Source organism: Anomaloglossus baeobatrachus, chromosome 2 (assembly GCF_048569485.1).
Source record: "Anomaloglossus baeobatrachus isolate aAnoBae1 chromosome 2, aAnoBae1.hap1, whole genome shotgun sequence".
NCBI classification, from domain to species: Eukaryota; Metazoa; Chordata; class Amphibia; order Anura; family Aromobatidae; genus Anomaloglossus; species Anomaloglossus baeobatrachus.
In genome coordinates this window covers 106744524-106763787 of record NC_134354.1, presented here as the reverse complement: position 1 = coordinate 106763787, position 19264 = coordinate 106744524, and positions in this window count along the sequence as shown.

Below are 19264 nucleotides of genomic sequence, written 5' to 3'. Positions count from 1 at the left end.
ATTTTTTGAGAATTATAGTGATCAAACGGCATCATGGAACAAACCAGACAGGTCATGGATAAAGTTGTGGAGAAGAGTAAAGCAGGGTTAGGTTATAAGAAACAGCCCAAGCTCTGAATATCTCATGGAGCACTGTTCAATCCATCATCCAACAAAGGAGTATAGCACAACTGCAAACCTAAGAAGACATGTCTGTACACCTAAGCGGCCATCCCAAGTAAGGAGAGCAGTAAGAAGAGAAACAGCTAAGAGGCCCATGGCTGGAGGAGACACAGAAATCCACAGCTGAGGTGGAAGAATTTGTCCACAGGCTTAAGGGATCGCATCTTAATACTCTTCCATATCAAGTAGCCTACTTTTTTACTTGCACTGCTATTGATTGGGTGTGCCAGTCCTATCTTCACCTCATGGTGATACATTTTATGGCATTATTTCTGTTTTTGTATTTGGTGTGATGTTCTTAAATTGATGATCTTTAATAAAAATTTGCATTTTTAAGCTAAAAACTCCTAATGTGTTTTTGTGCTTTGATATTTCCCTGCAATTGAGTGGCTTGATATGGCTAAATAGCTAATTTATCGATAATGTGTTCCATGGAAATGTTTCTGTTATTGTCAAATGAGACCAAAGTAGAACTTTATCGACTAAATGCAAAATGCTGTGTGTGGATTAAAACTAACACTGTACATCACCCTGAAAACACCATCCCCACCGTCACACATGGTGGTGGCAGGATCATGCTGTGGGGAGGATTTTCTTCAGCAAAAACAGGAAGGCTAAATACACATGCATATCACAATTCTCAGATTTATATTTTTTAACTAATTGGAAAACCATGAATCATTTCCTTTACTCTTCACAAATACTTGCTACTTTCTATTGGTATATCATTCTAAAATCTCAATGAAAACATTTAGGTTTAAAGGTGTAACGTGTGGGAAAGTTCACAGGGTAATTTTTTTTTATTTTTCCGGTTACTATAGGTGATTATTACAGATGTCGGTCTCATTCATTATGAAGTGGTGTGCACTGTGCTAAGGTTTTGACTTCAAGACCAGTAATTCTTATGGACTAGGTGCTTTTTCATTTTTGGGCTTATTTTTTCCTTCCCTTTTTCTAATAACCATAACTTATTTTTTTCAGTGACATAGCCATATTTGTTTTTGCCTTGTTTTTTTGCAGGACGAGCTTTAGTTTTCAATTACACCTTTCATGTTACCATACAATGTAATTAAAAACTGGGAAGAAATGGTAAAAAAAAAATTGTAATTGTGCCATTGTTATTTGGAGGTTTTGTTATGGTATTCACTGTATGGTAAAAATTACCTCAAAATAGGATTTCTCAGGTCAAAAATAATTAACTAGTTTCTTATTTAAGTAGCAAAAAACAATTCTAAGGTTTGGAAAAAAAAAAAAAATGTAAGGTTTGTGTCATTTTCTGAAACCTGTAACATTTGTATTGTCCTGTCGATGAAGCTGTGCGAGGGTTTTTTTTTGTGGAGTGAGCTGACATATTCTGTATATGCCAAAATGATATCCATGAATATGTCATTTTGATCGCAATATATCACATTTTTCAAGCAGTGGACACCCAAAAGACAAAGTTCTGACAGTTTGATTTTTGCTTCACTCTCCTCCACAACTTTATCCCTGATCTGTCTGGTGTGTTTTTTTGGTTTTCATCATGCTGTTTGGTCCCTAATGTTTTCAAACAAACCAAAACAGGATTTTACTTAGGAGTATCAGACTACAAGGGTCTGAATGAAAAATGGAGGTCACAATTTTCAGACTGATATTTTAAAACATTTAGAAAACCATGTATCATTTCCTTTACACTTCACAATTTCTAGCTACCTGGTGTTGGTACATTACATAAAATTGTTTGTTGGTGTAACATGAACCAATGGGGAAAAATTCACAAGGTATGAATACTTTTTCATACTGCAATACAAAAGTATTGCAGTATATCAGTGCTAGGGACCACTGCTAGGGACAGGCAACAAGCAGAAGAGACTTGTTTGGGCTAAACAACACAAGGAATTGACATTAGACCAGTGGAAATCTGTGCTTTGGTCTGATGAGTCCAAATTTGAGATCTTTGAATCCAACCACCATGTCTTTGTAGAAAAGGTGAACGGATGGACTCTACATGCCTGGTTCCCACCGTGAAGCATGGAGGAGGAGGTGTGATGGTGTGGGGGTGCTTTGCTGCTTACACTGTTGGGGATTTATTAAAAATTGAAGCTATACAGAACCAGCATGGCTACCACAGCGTCTTGCAGCGGCGTGCTATTCCATCTGTTTTGCGTTTAGTTGGACCATCATTTATTTTTCAACAGGACAATGACCCCAAAGACACCTCCAGGCTGTGTAAGGGCTAATTGACTAAGGAGAGTCATTGGATGCTACACCAGATGACCTGGCCTCCACAGTCACCAGACCTGAACCCAATCGAGATGGTTTGGGGTGAGCTGGACCGCAGAGTGAAGGCAAAAGAGCCAACAAGTGCTAAGAGTCTCTGGGAAATCCTTCAGGACTGTTGGAAGACCATTTCCGGTGACTACCTCTTGAAGCTCATCAAGAGAATGCCAAGAGTGTGCAAAGCAGTAATCAAAGAAAAAGGTGGCCTAGAATATAAGAAATATTCTCAGTTGTTTCACACTTTAAGTATTTCATTCCACATGTTTTAATTCATAGTTTTGATGCCTTCAATGTGAATCTACAATTTTCAGAGTCATGAAAATAAAGAAAACTCATTGAATGAGACGGTGTGTCCAAACTTTTTTGGTCTGTATATATATATATATATATATATATATATATATATATATATATATATATATATATATACACACACACATACACATATATATATATATATATATATATATATATACACACACATACACATATATATATATATATATATATATATACACACACATACATATATATACAGTCATATGAAAAAGTTTGAATATTGTACAGATTAGTAAATCTTCCTAAAATGTTTGTTAAGACGTGTGTCCTAATACTTTTGTCGCCACAATTATCTCCCAACTACATCTGCTGTCCTTGGCATTAGCGGCAGCTGCAAAGTTTAGTTGGAATAAAGAACACTAAGAACCTTGTCGCAGGTGCATATAAAATACAGTCATATGAAAAAGTTTGAGCACCCCTATTAATGTTAACCTTTTTTCTTTATAACAATTTGGGTTTTTGCAGCAGCTATTTCCGTTTCATATATCTAATAACTGATGGACTGAGTAATATTTCTGCATTGAAATGAGGTTTATTGTACTAACACAAAATGTCCAATCCGCATTTAAACAAAATTTGACCGGTGCAAAAGTATGGGCACCCTTATCAATTTCTTGATTTGAACACTCCTAACTACTTTTTACTGACTTACTAAAGCACTGAATTGGTTTTGTAACCTCATTGAGCTTTGAACTTCATAGGCAGGTGTATCCAATCATGAGAAAAGGTATTTAAGGTGGCCACTTGCAAGTTGTTCTCCTATTTGAATCTCCTATGAAGAGTGCAATCATGGGCTCCTCAAAACAACTCTCAAATGATCTGAAAACAAAGATTATTCAACATAGTTGTTCAGGGGAAGGATACAAAAAGTTGTCTCAGAGATTTAAACTGTCAGTTTCCACTGTGAGGAACATAGTAAGGAAATGGAAGAACACAGGTACAGTTCTTGTTAAGCCCAGAAGTGGCAGGCCAAGAAAAATATCAGAAAGGCAGAGAAGAAGAATGGTGAGAACAGTCAAGGACAATCCACAGACCACCTCCAAAGACCTGCAGCATCATCTTGCTGCAGATGGTGTCAATGTGCATCGGTCAACAATACAGCGCACGTTGCACAAGGAGAAGCTGTATGGGACAGTGATGTGAAAGAAGCCGTTTCTGCAAGCACGCCACAAACAGAGTCGCCTGAGGTATGCAAAAGCACATTTGGACAATCCAGTTACATTTTGGATGAAGGTCCTGTGGACTGATGAAACAAAGATTGAGTTGTTTGGTCATACAAAAAGGCGTTATGCATGGAGGCAAAAAAACACGGCATTCCAAGAAAAGCACTTGCTACCCACAGTGAAATTTGGTGGAGGTTTCATCATGCTTTGGGGCTGTGTGGCCAATGCCGGCACCGGGAATCTTGTTAACGTTGAGGGTCGCATGGATTCAACTCAGTATCAGCAGATTCTTGACAATAATGTGCAAGAATCAGTGACGAAGTTGAAGTTACGCAGGGGATGGATATTTCAGCAAGACAATGATAGAAAACACCGCTCCAAATCTACACAGGAATTCATGCAGAGGAACAATTACAATGTTCTGGAATGGCCATCCCAGTCCCCAGACCTGAATATCATTGAAAATCTGTGGGATGATTTGAAGTGTGCTGTCCATGCTCGGCAACCATCAAACTTAACTGAACTGGAATTGTTTTGTAAACAGGAATGGTCAAATATACCTTCATCCAGGATCCAGGGACTCATTAAAAGCTACAGGAAGCCACTAGAGGCTATGATTTTTGGAAAAGGAGGATCTACAAAATATTAATGTCACTTTTATGTTGAGGTGCCCATACTTTTGCACCAGTCAAATTTTGTTTAAATGCGGATTGCACATTTTCTGTTAGTTCAATAAACCTCATTTCAATCCAGAAATATTACTCAGTCCATCAGTTATTAGATATATGAAACTGAAATAGCTGTTGCAAAAACCCAAATTGTTATAAAGAAAAAAAGTTAACATTAATAGGGGTGCCCAAAGTTTTTCATATGACTGTAATCATGGTGTCCTATGAAGCCCAGTCACACCATTGTCATGGCAGGCACATGGGCATTGAGGAGGCCCTGGGGTTGCTATGACAACCTATTCGAACACTGGAATCATGTCATAGGTGGACCAATGGATAAATGGAACAGCACGAGACACCAAATTAATGTTGCTGACAAAGATTAACAGTGTCTTTAGGGGTTAACAGCAATGGTCAGAAATCAGCCACAGCCACTGCTGTTAGAGATGGAAGTTGGCTGTGTGGCCCAGTTGGCATGTGTCTGGAATGAAACAGGCTCAACTCCTGAGCCCACCCCATACATGGGGAACATTTTAATCAACTGAAAAGATCATAGGTCCAGTTCAGACTAACATTTTGTGACATTTCAAACAGTGTTATACCAGATGTGAACTGCAAACTGGTGAATGAGCCCCGATGTGGGCAAATCGTAACCCTAGCCTAAAAAAAATATATATTTTTCAGTCTTTTTTTTTCCAGCTTGTACAATCCTGTATCAGACCTAAAAATATAATATAATGGCTGTAATCATCCTATGCCATTATCGTTTGATATAAAATGTGCTCCAGTCCAGGGATGATCAGTCGGGTATACGCAGTGTACTGTGCCCGTGACAGACGTGAGTACAGCACATCTGCCAAGGTTGCCTCCAGAAGTCGGCACATACGCAACTTGCCTACTATACACAATTGTTTTTGTTTCGTCTCAGCCAGAAGAAGAAAAGTATTTAAAAACAAAGAGTATCTGTTCTTTTTTGGAAAAACATAAGTCGTATTGTGCAGGATCCTAGTTGTGCCTTTAGATAACGCAGAATATGAACGTCATTATTTTACCATTATTTTGTTAAAGTAATTAAGCCATGAAGACTAAAAATGTAAATCCTGAAATGTTTGACCTTTGTGATTTATGACAAATATGATGACATTTACTTGTAGGACATAGTGACAGTGCAGATATCACATCCCTGATATCACGTGACGTGTTGCAGCCCAAATCTCTTACGTTTGGAAAACAATGCAATGTAATTTGTAAAAATATCTGAATGTTCTACTAAGTAATATAATGCACAACCTTTAAAAGTGAATTTATTGCATCCATATATCACTTGAGGTCACTCACCAAGATTCGTGCCCTCGTATGAAGACTGTCACTTACCTTGACTGCCACCTACTGGTGATTTTTGTATTTTTCGAGCAAACTACGCAATACTAGCTAAAAATGTTAATCCCTATATACATGAAAAATCTCCACTTTCTAATGTACTTTTATATTAAGTTTGTCACTATTTCAAGATATACGTTTACTCTAACTGAAGGGGGACACTGAATGATGGTATATACCTACAAAATTGTTTAAAAGAACTGAAGTCCTCAGTGGTTGATACCTTTTAATGGCTAACTGAAAAGATGGTAATAATAGCAAGCTTTCCAGACTGTGCAGGTCTCCATCAGGCATGGTATAACACAATATCTGAAGAGTCACATATATATATATATATATATATATATATATACCCCTAGTCCTGCTCTCAGCTAAAAAAAGGGAATACAATTATATCAGTCTCTGATAGCATCTCTCATATATGGTTGAGCCTGTTCCCAATTATTTGTGTGGTGTAGCTTGGAAGGCAATACTGATCATAGCAAATGACCTTCGACTATCATCTGCACCAATCCGAAACTCCCACTCCCGGCTCCAAGATTTCTCCAGTGCTGCACCAATCTTCTGGAATGCTCTACCCCAAAAAAATTAGGACAAACAACAACTTACACAGATTCAGACGCTCCCTAAAAACACATCTTTTTAGGGTGGCCTATCATCCTCCCTTATCAAAGTCCGTTCATATTTAGCCCCTACACTATTTCTTAGAACATACAGTACAGACCAAAAGTTTGGACACACCCTCTCATTCAAAGGGTTTTCTTTATTTTCATGACTCTAAAAATTGTAGATTCACATTGAAGACATCAAAACTATGAATGAAAACATGTGCAATGAAATACTTAAAAAAGTGTGAAACAACTGAAAATATGTCTTATATTCTAGGTTCTTCAAAGTAGCCACCTTTTGCTTTGATTACTGCTTTGTACACTCTTGGCATTCTCTTGATGAGCTTCAAGAGGTAGTCACCAGAAATGGTCTTCCAACAGTCTTGAAGGAGTTCCCAGAGATGCTTAGCACTTGTTGGTACTTTTGCCTTCACTCTGCGGTCCAGCTCACACCAAACCATCTCGATTGGTTTCAGGTCTGGTGACTATGGAGGTCAGGTCATCTGGCGTAGCACCCCATCACTCTCCTTCTTAGTCAAATAGCCCTTACACAGCCTGGAGGTGTGTTTGGGGTCATTGTCCTGTTGAAAAATGAATGATGGTCCAACTAAACGCAAACTGGACGGAATAGCACGCCGCTGCAAGATGCTGTGGTAGCCATGCTGGTTCAGTATGCCTTCAATTTTGAATAAATCCCTAACAGTGTCACCAGCAAAGCACCCCCACACCATCACACCTCCTCCTCCATGCTTCACGGTGGAAACCAGCCATGTAGAGTCCATCCGTTCACCTTTTCTACAAAGACACGGCGGTTGGATCCAAAGATCTCAAATTTGGACTCATCAGACCAAAGCACAGATTTCCACTGGTCTAATGTCCATTCCTTGTGTTCTTTAGCCCAAACAAGTCTCTTCTGCTTGTTGCCTGTCTTTCGCAGTGGTTTCCTAGCAGCTATTTTACCATCAAGGCCTGCTGCACAAAGTCTCCTCTTAATAGTTGTTCTAGAGATCAGAAAGTGTGTCCAAACTTTTAGTCTGTACTGTAATTCTCTATAAAACCCCTCTCTACCCAAATGCATTACAAAGATTAGCTGGTTAAAAACAAATTGAGGAAGACAAAAAGCGCAGATAGGGTCTTACCAAAGTAAAGTAGTGGATATGAAGGGATCAGGAAGGTTCACCTATAGTAGTTGTGAAAGTCACAACTACTGTATAAATGGGTACCAATGGCTGCAGCAACTACCCAGTGCAAGATGATAGATGCAGATCAAGAAAAGGGTTAAAAGCCATGCTGCCCAAAAAAAAGGTTCAGATTCTTCTATTACAGGAGACGCATTTTAAGAAGGATCATGTACCCATACTACGAGATAGATTTTATCCAGTATGGTTTCACAGTGTTAACCCAGAGGCCAGATCTAAAGGAGTATCGATTGCACTCCATAAACACTTAGTGCACACCATAGTCGACTCCTGTATAGACGAGCAGGGTCGCTATATATTTCTTAAACTGAAGGTCGCAAATTCGATGTTTACAATCGCAAACTGGTACCTACCTAACACTAATCAGATTTCTACCTGTAGGGCCCTTCTGACGCAGCTATCTGATTTTGCAGAGGGGACATTGGTGGTTGGCGGTGACTTCAATTTTACTCTAGACCCAGCCATGGACTCCTCCTCTGGACGCAGCAGTGTCCGCACTAAGGAACTTAGTGCCCTAAAGCGGACTTTTCACGCCCTCCGACTGATTGATGTATGGAGAATCCTTAACCCCCAAGGTAAGGACTACACATATTATTCCCCACCACACAACTCATACAGCAGGATAGACCTTTTTCTGGTAAGCCACGGAGCGTTGGCTTGGCATCCCATTACAGAGATAGGGGAAATCTTTTGGTCCGACCATGCCCCAGTCTACCTTTCCCTTCAGGTACCCTCCCTCCCCCAGCGCTCATGGACCTGGAGGTTAAACAACAATTTACTCAAAGACAATCTCTGCCTAACGGAGTTGAGAGATTCAATTGACTCCTTTACGCAAGTCCATAGTTCTGACCCAACTTCTCAGCCTACCCAATGGGAGACCTTGAAGTGTGTCTTACGTGGAATACTGATTAAGCACGGCTCTAGGATCAAGAGGGAAAGAGCTGAAGAGATTGATAACTTGTTAACACAGATACATGAGCTGGAAAATACACATAAACTGACACGTACCCCCACAGTTCTGGCTGACCTTGTCCTTAAACGAACTAACCTAAAAACCCTATTGGACCAGAAATTTCTCTACCATAGAGAGAGAGTCAAAAATTTTTATTATAATTCATCTGACAAATGTGGTCGTCCTTTGGCACGACTGCTGCACCCCCCGGGCCAACACCTCATACATTCCATGTATCAACACCAAAGGAGACAAAACATATGATCCAACAGAGATCCTGGAGGTCTTTCGGTCCTACTACGAAGACCTATATAATATTAAAGGGCAATATGCGGAGCTCCCACCCACTGACCTGGCAGATAGAATTGGGAGATATATACAGGAGACAGCCTTGCCTTCCCTAGATAGCAATGTTATAGAGATCCTAGAGGAGGATATATCAGAATCCGAAATCTGTAACGCAATTCAAATTACTCCATCAGGTAAATCCCCTGGCCCCGATGGGTTCACCCCAGCTTTTTACAAATTATTTAAGGACCAATTAGCCCCGATAATGGCCAAAACATTTAATTCTATTGATGAAGACACAAGGCTAACCCCTCAGTCTCTGGAAGCACACATTAGCGTGATCCCCAAACCGGGGAAAGACCCATTATTAGCTGCAAGCTATCGCCCTATCTCATTATTAAACGTGGACCTAAAACTCTACTCTAAGATTTTGGCTGATAGATTGTCCCCTTTCCTGCCCTCCGTTATTAACACAGACCAGGTGGGGTTTGTCAAAGGCCGTGAAGCAAGAGACAATACAATTAAAACCTTGTCTCTTATTGCTAAAGCTAAAAACAATTCGGTCCCGCTGGGTCTCCTAGCCATCGATGCTGAGAAAGCCTTTGACAGAGTCCATTGGGGATTTCTGAGGGCAGCATTGGGTCAGTTGGGACTGGGACCCCGATTTATACAGAAAATTGGCGCTTTATATGACAACCCAACCGCTAAGGTCAGGGTTAATGGGGCTTTATCCTCCTCCTTCGCTGTACGAAACGGGACCAGATAAGGCTGCCCCTTATCCCCGCTTTTGTATGTAGTCATCATGGAACACTTAGCTAACGCTCTCAGGGGGAATAGTAATATCAAAGGACTCAAGATCGGGGATGCCAATCATAAAATTGCACTATATGCAGATGATCTCCTGTTATACATCTCTCAACCTCATATATCGATCCCGTCTATAATGATGGAATTCGAACGATTCGGCCTCCTTAGTAACTTTAAAGTTAATCTATCAAAATCAGAAGCCTTAAATATCTCTTTGACCCAAACTGAAGTTTCCCGGGCAATGTCTAACTTCCCATTCAAATGGAGACCTTCGGCCATTAAATATTTGGGTATTTCAATACCAGCGGACCTCTCCAAACTATATACACTTAATCACTTACCACTACTAGAAGGTACAATCAAGAACTTAAAGTCTTACGGGGGACTGAAATTATCTTGGATGGGCAGGATGAATGTCATTAAAATGGATATCCTGCCACGCTTTTTGTACTACTTTCAAACCATCCCCATTTCTCCTCCCAGTAGTTTTTTTCGTACCCTTCAATCTGCTATTATCAGATTCATATGGGGTAAAATTAAACCAAGAATCAACTTACGCACTCTTACCCTTCCAAGGGAGTGTGGAGGAGCAGGCCTTCCTAATTTCAGAGTCTACATGCAGGCTGCAGCCTTGACCCGTATATTAGACTGGCATTTCAACAGTGACTCTAAGCAATGGATACGGGTAGAGCAAGAAGGAATGGAGATTCCTCTCAAACACCTCCCTTGGATACCTCCTTCAGATCTTCCTAGCGTGGGGATGCTTTCAAATTTTATCAAAGAAACGCTCAAAGTTAGTCACATAGTATCCAAAAAAAATGTCGCCTCCACAGTCAGTTAGTCCCCTCGCTTCCTTATTTTATACTCCATCATTTCACCCTGGATATAAACAGAGAAGCTACTTCGGCTGGAGGGCGGAGGAAGACATCCGCTTGGGGCACATACTGATTGATGGTAAATTACCCTCATTCCAAACCTTTCGGACACAGCTTCCGTCTAGAGGTTCACAATGGTTGGAGTTTCTCCAACTACGGGCATTTGTCTCTCCAGAGAGAACAGTTGATCGAGTCCGAGGCACTTGTAGTGCCTTTGAGGAACTGTTTACTAAAAATATCCCGCCTGAACACACAATCTCCCTTCTGTACGGTATTCTTATCAGAGTTGGGGTCTCAGGCAAACGAGGCTACCAATTAGCTTGGGAAAAGGAGCTGAAGCAACACTTCTCCCCCGATGAGTGGAAGAAATGTTTCTTATTTACTCATAAATTGTCAGTCACGTGCTCTGCAGAGGAGAAAAATTTTAAGATTTTGACACGTTGGTACCAGTTTCCGTCTAAACTACATATTATATTCCCTTCAGTGTCTGCGATGTGCTGGAGATGTGGGCAAGATGTTGGTACCATGACGCATATCTGGTGGGAGTGTGATGGAATAAAACAGTTTTGGGGAAAGGTTCTTGCTAATTATCAGCTTATAACTGGGAAAGCAGTGAATAACTGCCCCAAGATAGTCCTCCTCTCTATGTTACCACACTCAATCGCTTATCATAAGAGAGACATACTCCGCTTCTGCCTGGCGGCGGCGCGCTCCGTCATACCTAGGTACTGGAAGTCCTCCACGATACCTCCCATCTCGGAGTGGTACTCTGAAATGGCAAACATATGTAGGATGGAGGAGCTCTCTGCCGACATTGCGGGCACTAGAGACAAATTCTGCAGGACCTGGGGAGAATGGATCCTATTTAAAGATTCTCCAGATTTTGTTAAACTGTTTTGACGGAGCCATAACATCTTATTAGATTGGTGGAGTAAAGCATGGTCAGGGTGAACCGGACAAGAATGTAGGATCACCTGATTCTCATACGATAGAGAGTGCCCCTCCCCCACCCTAATAAAATCAAACTACCCACCATTTCCCTTGTGTGTCTGCCTTCGTCTTCCCAGCTTACTCACGCTGCTACCTACCTACCTCCCCCCCACTTCCCCTTCTAATTCCCTCCCTTCTCCCCCCTTTCTTTCCTTTTTTCTTCTCTCTCTCTTCTCTTCTCCTTCCCTTTTCCTGGGTTCTCGTTGGAATCCAAGTTGAAGAGGTCTATTGAGGACTATAGTTGTAAAGTGTTCACTATTCAGTCAAATTGAGATAGAGACAGATGGAGAAAACATGATTTCTTTACTATGCAATTTATAAAAAGTTTGACATGTCAGTCATTCAGTTTTACATGCTGTATATGTATAATATGATATGTTTACAATAAAAATAGATTGAACATAAAAGCCATGCTGCCGATGAAGAAATTCCAAGACCAAATAGTCTCCTTCTTCAGGACCAAAAATCACAATGTGATTTTTGGTCCTGAAGAAGGAGAATAATCTCTGAAACGCGTAGAGGAATATAGATCATGATTCCTATATCTTTGGTCTTGGATTTTCTTCAATGGCTGCACGGCGTTTAACCCTTTCCTTGATCTGCACTTATCAAAGATTGACTCATGCAGCCTTTATCTATCCCCCATTTCTTTGAGATGGTTAGACCGTTGTTGTAAATGAGCACCTGTACTTTGTCACCCCACACCTTACTCCATTGTGGATTGTAAGCTCTTACAAGCAGGGTTGTCATTTTTACTTTCATTATTGTATCTTCTATAACTGTTACTTATGTTTGTTTGTATATGAACCTCTGAATTGTAAAGCGCTGCGGAATATGTTGTCACTATAGAAATAAAGATTATTATTAATAATATGCTGCTAAAGCCGTTGCCCGGCTGCAGTAATCTGTTTTAGCGATAAAATTACTCATTCCGTGCTCATTTTACCATTTTTTAAGTTCAGGGGACAAATTTTAAGCCAAACTGAAGTTTTTAAGTATTTTTTGACCAGTGGTAAAGGTAAGAGATTACTATTTTCCAGCTGATGAGTCCCCAATAGAAAAAAAAAAAAAAAGAGTGAAAACCTGAAATTTAGGCAATGTTCTATGAACTAAACACATCAGCAGCATCTGCACAAAACTATACCTCTAGAAGCAAAGCTACCACAGGGGCTGAAATGGTGATCGTGCTGCAACTCACCTGGTGGGGCCTCCCGGAGTGAAAAATACCAAGTGCGATCAGACTGCAAAAAAAGTGCAATTGCACTATTTTTTCGCGGCTTTTTATTTACCATGTTCACCATACGGTAAAACTGACCTGGTAATCTGATTCCCCAGACCACTACGAGTTCATAGATCCCCAACATGTGTAGTTTTATTTAAGTGGTGAAAAATAAATCTAAAAAAAAAAAAATTGCACTTTTGGTCGCCATTTTACGAGTCCTGTAGCATTCTCATTTTTTTGGGATTTGGAGGTCAGTTTTTTTTCCATCTTGCGCTGGTGTTTTTAATTATACCATTTTTGGGTAGATGCAATGTTTTGCTCCCCTGTTATTGCATTTTATTGTAAATCTTGCAGCGACCAAAAAAACTCCGCAATTCTGCAATATTGATTTTTTTTCTCGCTATGCCCTTTACTGACAAGATTTATTAATTATTATTATTATTTAGATCGATCGGGCATTTCTAAACGTGGCAATACCAAATGTGTATTTTTTAATTTTTTTTTTTAAATCAAATTGAAAAATAAACAACTTTTTATTGATTTTACTAATCCCTTTAGGGGACTTGAAGCTCACACTATCCAATCACTTCCGCTGTTCACAGGGATGCTTCAGCACGGCTCTGTATAGCAGAAATGCTGATCTCCTGTGAATGCTGGTGCTCAGATCTGGCATTTACAGGCTCCGGTGCCTATTCTTCCTCTAAACACAGCGAGTGGAATGGATACTAAAATGTTGTATTTTGCTCTCATCTAACCACATTATCTTCTCCCATGCCTCCTCTGGATCATCCAGATGTCACTGGCGAATTTCAAACGGGCCTTACTAATGGTAATCTTTGAGACTATGGTCCCAGCTCGCTTCAGGTCATTGACAAGGTCCTCCTGTGTACTTCTGGGCTGACTCCTGACCTTTCTCAGAATCATCCTTACCCCAAGAGGCGAGACCTTTTATGGAGCCCCAGACCAAGTAAGATTGACAGTCATCTTGTGTTTCTTCCATTTTCTAATAATTGCTCCAATAGTTGTCTTCTCACCAAGCTGCTTGCCTATTGACCTGTAGGTCATCCCAGTCTTACGCAGGTCTACAATTTTGTCCCTGGTGTCCTTAGACAGCTCTTTGGTCTTAACCATGGTGGAGAGATTGTAGTGTGATTGATTCAGTGTATGGACGGGTGTCTTTTATTTAGGTAATACGTTCAAACAGATGCAATTAATACTAATACAGGTAATGCGTGCAGAGTAGGAGGGCTTCTTAAAGAAACAATAACAGGTCTGTGAGAAACAGAATTCTTGCTGGTTGGTAGGTGATCAAATACTTATTTCATGCAATAAAAAGAAAATGAATTATTTAAAAATCATGCAATGATGTGATTTTCTGGATTTTTTTTATATTATGTAACAGTTGAAGTGTACCTACAATACAAATTACAGACCTCACCATTCCTTTTAAATTGGAAAACATGCAAAATTGGCAGTGCATCAAATACTTATTTTCCCCAATGTATGTATCAAAGAAATGAAAGTTGTGGTCTATTTATATAATTCTGTATTAGGGGTCCTCACTTTTCCTTTATCAGTGATTTACTATGTGTGTACGGTTTAAAATTATATACTTTAACAAATATAGGTTTTTAGACTTCTTGGCTTGCATCCTTTTATATTTAATAGTTTTTTCTTATGGAAAGTGACACATTCTTTTGAATGTGAAAAGGAAACCCTTTGACGAGAACCAGTTAATTGACTTAAGGCCATGTCACACTAAGCAACATCGCTGCTGAGGCACAACTTTTGTGACGTAGCAGCGATGTTGCTAGCGATGTTGCTGTGTGTGACATCCAGCAACAACCCGGCCCCTGCTGTGAGGTCGTTGGTTGTTGCCGAATGTCCTGGGCCATTTTTTAGTTGCTGCTCTCCCGCTGTGAAGCGCACATCGCTGTGTGTGACAGTGATAGAGCAACAACTAAATGTCCAGGCAGCAGGGGCGGCTTCTGCGGACGCTGGGAACCACGGTAAACATCGGGTAACCAAGAAGCCGTTACCTTGGTTACCCGATGTTTACCTTCGTTACCAGCGTCCGCTGCTCTCAGCTGTCGGTGCCGGCTCCCTGCTCTCTGCACACGTAGCCACAGTACACATCGGGTAATTAACCCGATGTGTACTGTGGCTAGGAGTGCAGGGAGCCAGCGCTAAGCGGTGTGCGCTGGTAACCAAGGTAAATATCGGCTTGGTTACCTGATATTTACCTTAGTTACCAAGCGCAGCATGCTTCCACGCGGCGCTGCTGGCTGGGGGCTGGTCACTTGTTGCTGGTGAGATCTGCCTGTGACAGCTCACCAGCAACCCGTGTAACGACGCTCCAGCGATCCCTGCCAGGTCAGGTTGCTGGTGGGATTGCTGGAGCGTCGCTTAGTGTGACATCTCACCAGCGACCTCCTAGCAACTTACCAGCGATCCCTATCAGGTTGTATCGTTGTTGGGATCGCTGGTAAGTTGTTTAGTGTGACTGGGCCTTTATGGTTATACGGTTGTGGAGGTAGTCTGGGCTATAGGTTGTTTATTCAAATGTAGTAAGATTATCTGTGTATGTAAATAATCAAAATATAGATGTAGTTGCGTAATTACGGTGTGTCTATATTGCAATCATACAGACGCCATAATATGATGCTAAGCTGTATAGTCAAAAAAGAGTTAACCAAGGACAAATGAACAAATGTACAAACAATGAACAAAGAAGTTATTCATGCTTATCAGTGATTTCACACAAAGAGAGAATGTATTATCCGTGGGATGAAATGTGGGTTTCTATGTCCCTACACACCTCCCTGTACTGTTTCGATGTGTGTGAAAAGATAGATTGATACTTTTGTACATGTCTGAAGGTTAAAATGTAATGCTGATCTTTGATCTATTGAATACACGAACAAGTCTGATAGGACAGCTCAAAGAGTGAACACGTCTGTGGTCAATGTCTTCTGAGTAATTTATTATATCTGCGCAGATACCTAATTTGGCCCCGTGCCTCTGGTACCCTGACCAAAGACTTCATTAGGAGTCTTACCTAAATTTCTCCCTTGACACTGATGTGCACATGTTCCTTTTTTTTTTTTTGCACTTTACATGAAATTTAGGATATGCTTTCACCCATTCTGATGGCAGTACTTTCTCTTATTGATCAAGCTCCGTAGTAGTGCTCTTCAGGGCAAATTATGTGTTGAAATTTGTTACTTTTCACCATGTTTTTGATCATTTTTGTCATAGTTTAATTCACCCTAGGCTTTTATAAATGTGTGGAAATTTGAGATCTATTTTTAGAATGGTAGTCACAAAACAAGAGAGCCTAATCTGTTGGATGATGGATACACACGGCATTAGACAACCCCTTTAATTTACAGTGGTATGACTGCACCTGTGATATAGGAAACATGAGCCCATCCACCATGTTCCACAAACGGAGTAGAAAACCTTTGACTTGGCCTTGGAGAAATTGAAGAAGCAGCACAAATCCACTTATAGCATTGGAGTAAGACGTTCCACACGCACATATGGATGTACAAGTGCATCTCAAGGTTGCTTTAATAGCAGCCTTCAGCTTGTCTGCATTATTGGGTCTGCTGTTTCATCTTCCTCTTCTTGACAATACCCCATAGATTCTCTATAGGGTTTAGGTCAGGTGAATTTGCTGGCCAATCAAGCACAGTGATACTGTGGTTATTAAACCAGGTATTGGTATGTTTGGCAGTGTGGACAGGTGCCAAGTCCTGCAGGAAAATGAAATTTCTATCTCCAAATAGCTTCTCGGCAGAGAGAAGCATGAAGTGCTCTAAAATTTCTTGGTAGATGGCTGCGCTGACTTTGCTCTTCATAAAACACAGTGGACCTACACCAGCAGATGACATGGCTCCCCAAATCATCTCTGATTGTGGAAACTTCACACTAGACCTCAAGCAGCTTGGATTGTGGCCTCTCCACTCTTCCTCCAGACTCTGGGACCTTGATTTCTAAATTAAATGCAAAATTTACTTTCATCTGAAAACAATGTGGCGCACATGAGGCTGCCATCGCCACAGAGGTGCTGCACCTCAGTTAGAGGTGTGGTGCCCCATTCTGGGTAAGAAAGAGGCCATTTATCAGTTCACGCACCAAAAACCCGTAGGTGCCCGGTTGTTAGCTCACACATTAAATCAGGGCCGGGGCAGGTCCCATTAATGCTTAGCGACCAGTAATCTGGTTATGGCACGTAAGCCCCGTGCACTGTTTCTAGAACCATCCAGGAGGTGTAGCTTAGTGGGTGAGCTGTCTGATGTAAAAGGGGCGGAGCTAAGTTTTGAAAATTGGCGGTTAGGAGAGCCAGTGAGTCAGTCAGGGGGAGGGAGGAGGCCGACTAGGGGTGAGGGTCCCAGGGGTCCTGCTCAACTCTGAGGATGTTGAAGTTACTTAGGGGAAGTGTGTCAGACACCCCTATAGTCACGTTTCATAGACAGTAGCTCAAAGTGAAGGTATTGGTCACAAACGGTGTTCCGGATCCTAGGCTAGGACGATACTTCAGGACTTCCTAGTAACACTGGAGGCGAGGGTGGCTGTACGCACCTTTAGGCCACAAGCAGCACATGAATCCGCTAGAAGGGGGCCACAGAGGACCAGCGAGCCAGGTAGGCAGAAATATCTTTGAAGTCCCCAGAGGGAGCCACGCAGGCAGAAGTCCCGTTGCTGGTCCGTGGTCCCTGGCTCAGGGCACTGTGTGTGGAGGCGCAGGAAAGGAGGGAGAAAGTCAGCAGAGAGACGGCCAGGAAAGGCAAACAAAAGGAGAAATCGGTACTGGCCTCGGACTTATTCGGGATCAGTGGTCACCCATCACTGAGGATCCCAGCATACCGTGGTGGACTATTCTGGCTGTTAACTGAGAATCGGTACAGTGAGAAGACTTATTGCAAAGCCACGGTGTCATCTCCATTCCTCCTGCGTCATAGCCTGCCCTCATAGACCTTTAATTTAATCAACGGTTATCTCGGGGCCTCACTCTACCTGTGGGGAGTAAAACACCACAGCTGTGCCCTCATCACCTGCCCCGGGAAACCCACAGCGCAGCGGCAGCTCACATAGCCGCAAAACCACAGGTAGCGTCACAAACTTTAAGAATCTCTAAAAATACAACTTCCATCAACATCCCCCTTTATTATTGACAAGACACCGCCAGAGTCACGGAGCCGGACTCCGCCACCACTGACATCCCAGGACTAGTCCGGCCCAGTTCCGAGTATCCCCAAGGCCCTGGGGCGGGCGTGTCAACAACACCTTGGACCACTGAGCAACAGTTCAGTTCTTTTTCTCCTTGACCCAGGTCAGACTCTCCTGGCTTTGACTATTGGTCATGAGTGGCTTGACACAAGGAATGCAACAGTTGTAGCCCATGGATACATCTGTGTATGGTGGCTCTTGAAGCACTGACTCCAGCAGCAGTCCACTTCTTGTGAATCTTCCCCAAATTTTTGAATGGCCTTTTCTTAACAAACTTATCAAGGCTACAGTTATCCCGGTTACTTGTGCACCTTTTTATACCACACTTTTTCCTTCCACTCAACTTTCCATTAATATGCTTGGATACAGCACTTCATGAACAGGCAACGTCTTTAGCAATGACCTTTTGTGGCTTACCCTCCTTGTGGAGTGTGTCAATGACTGCCTTGTGAACATCTGTCAAGTCAGCAGGTTTGTGTAACCTATTGAACCAGACTAAGGTACCATTTTAAACGCTTAGGAAGCTTTTGCAGGTGTTTTGTGGTAATAATTTTATGAGATAATGACTTCTGTGTTCATTCATTAATTGGCTGTAAAACATAATCATCTACAGTACATTAACAGAGATAAACACTCAATACAAAATTCAAAAAAGGAAATGCATATACTATTCAATGTGTCCACCGCCATTAACTTGATAACGTCGGCAGCTATAGGCATAGAAGTAGTGTCTAGGTATAGTAAAGTAGCCATGAGCTACGCAATGAAACCACCTATAGCGCCACCTGGTGGAAAACAACAGAGTTGGCATTTTTATCTCGAGAACGGCACGAGATAGAGGAAAAAAAAAAAAGTGAATTACAAAGTTGTAGGGCATCATCAGTTCAATACGAATCGACACCTTGCATACAGAAATGCTATGATATGAAACCCATGACCCCCCCCCCCCCCTCCCAAAACATTGAATGCTGGTCACGCATATGGTGCTCATTTAACTTTAATGCTCAAAGTGGCCACCATCAGCTGCAATGCACATCTGGACTCTGCACAACATACTGTATCTTGCTGCACGTTGTGAAATATGGTAGGTGCCACGTTTGCACAAGCATCTGTAATA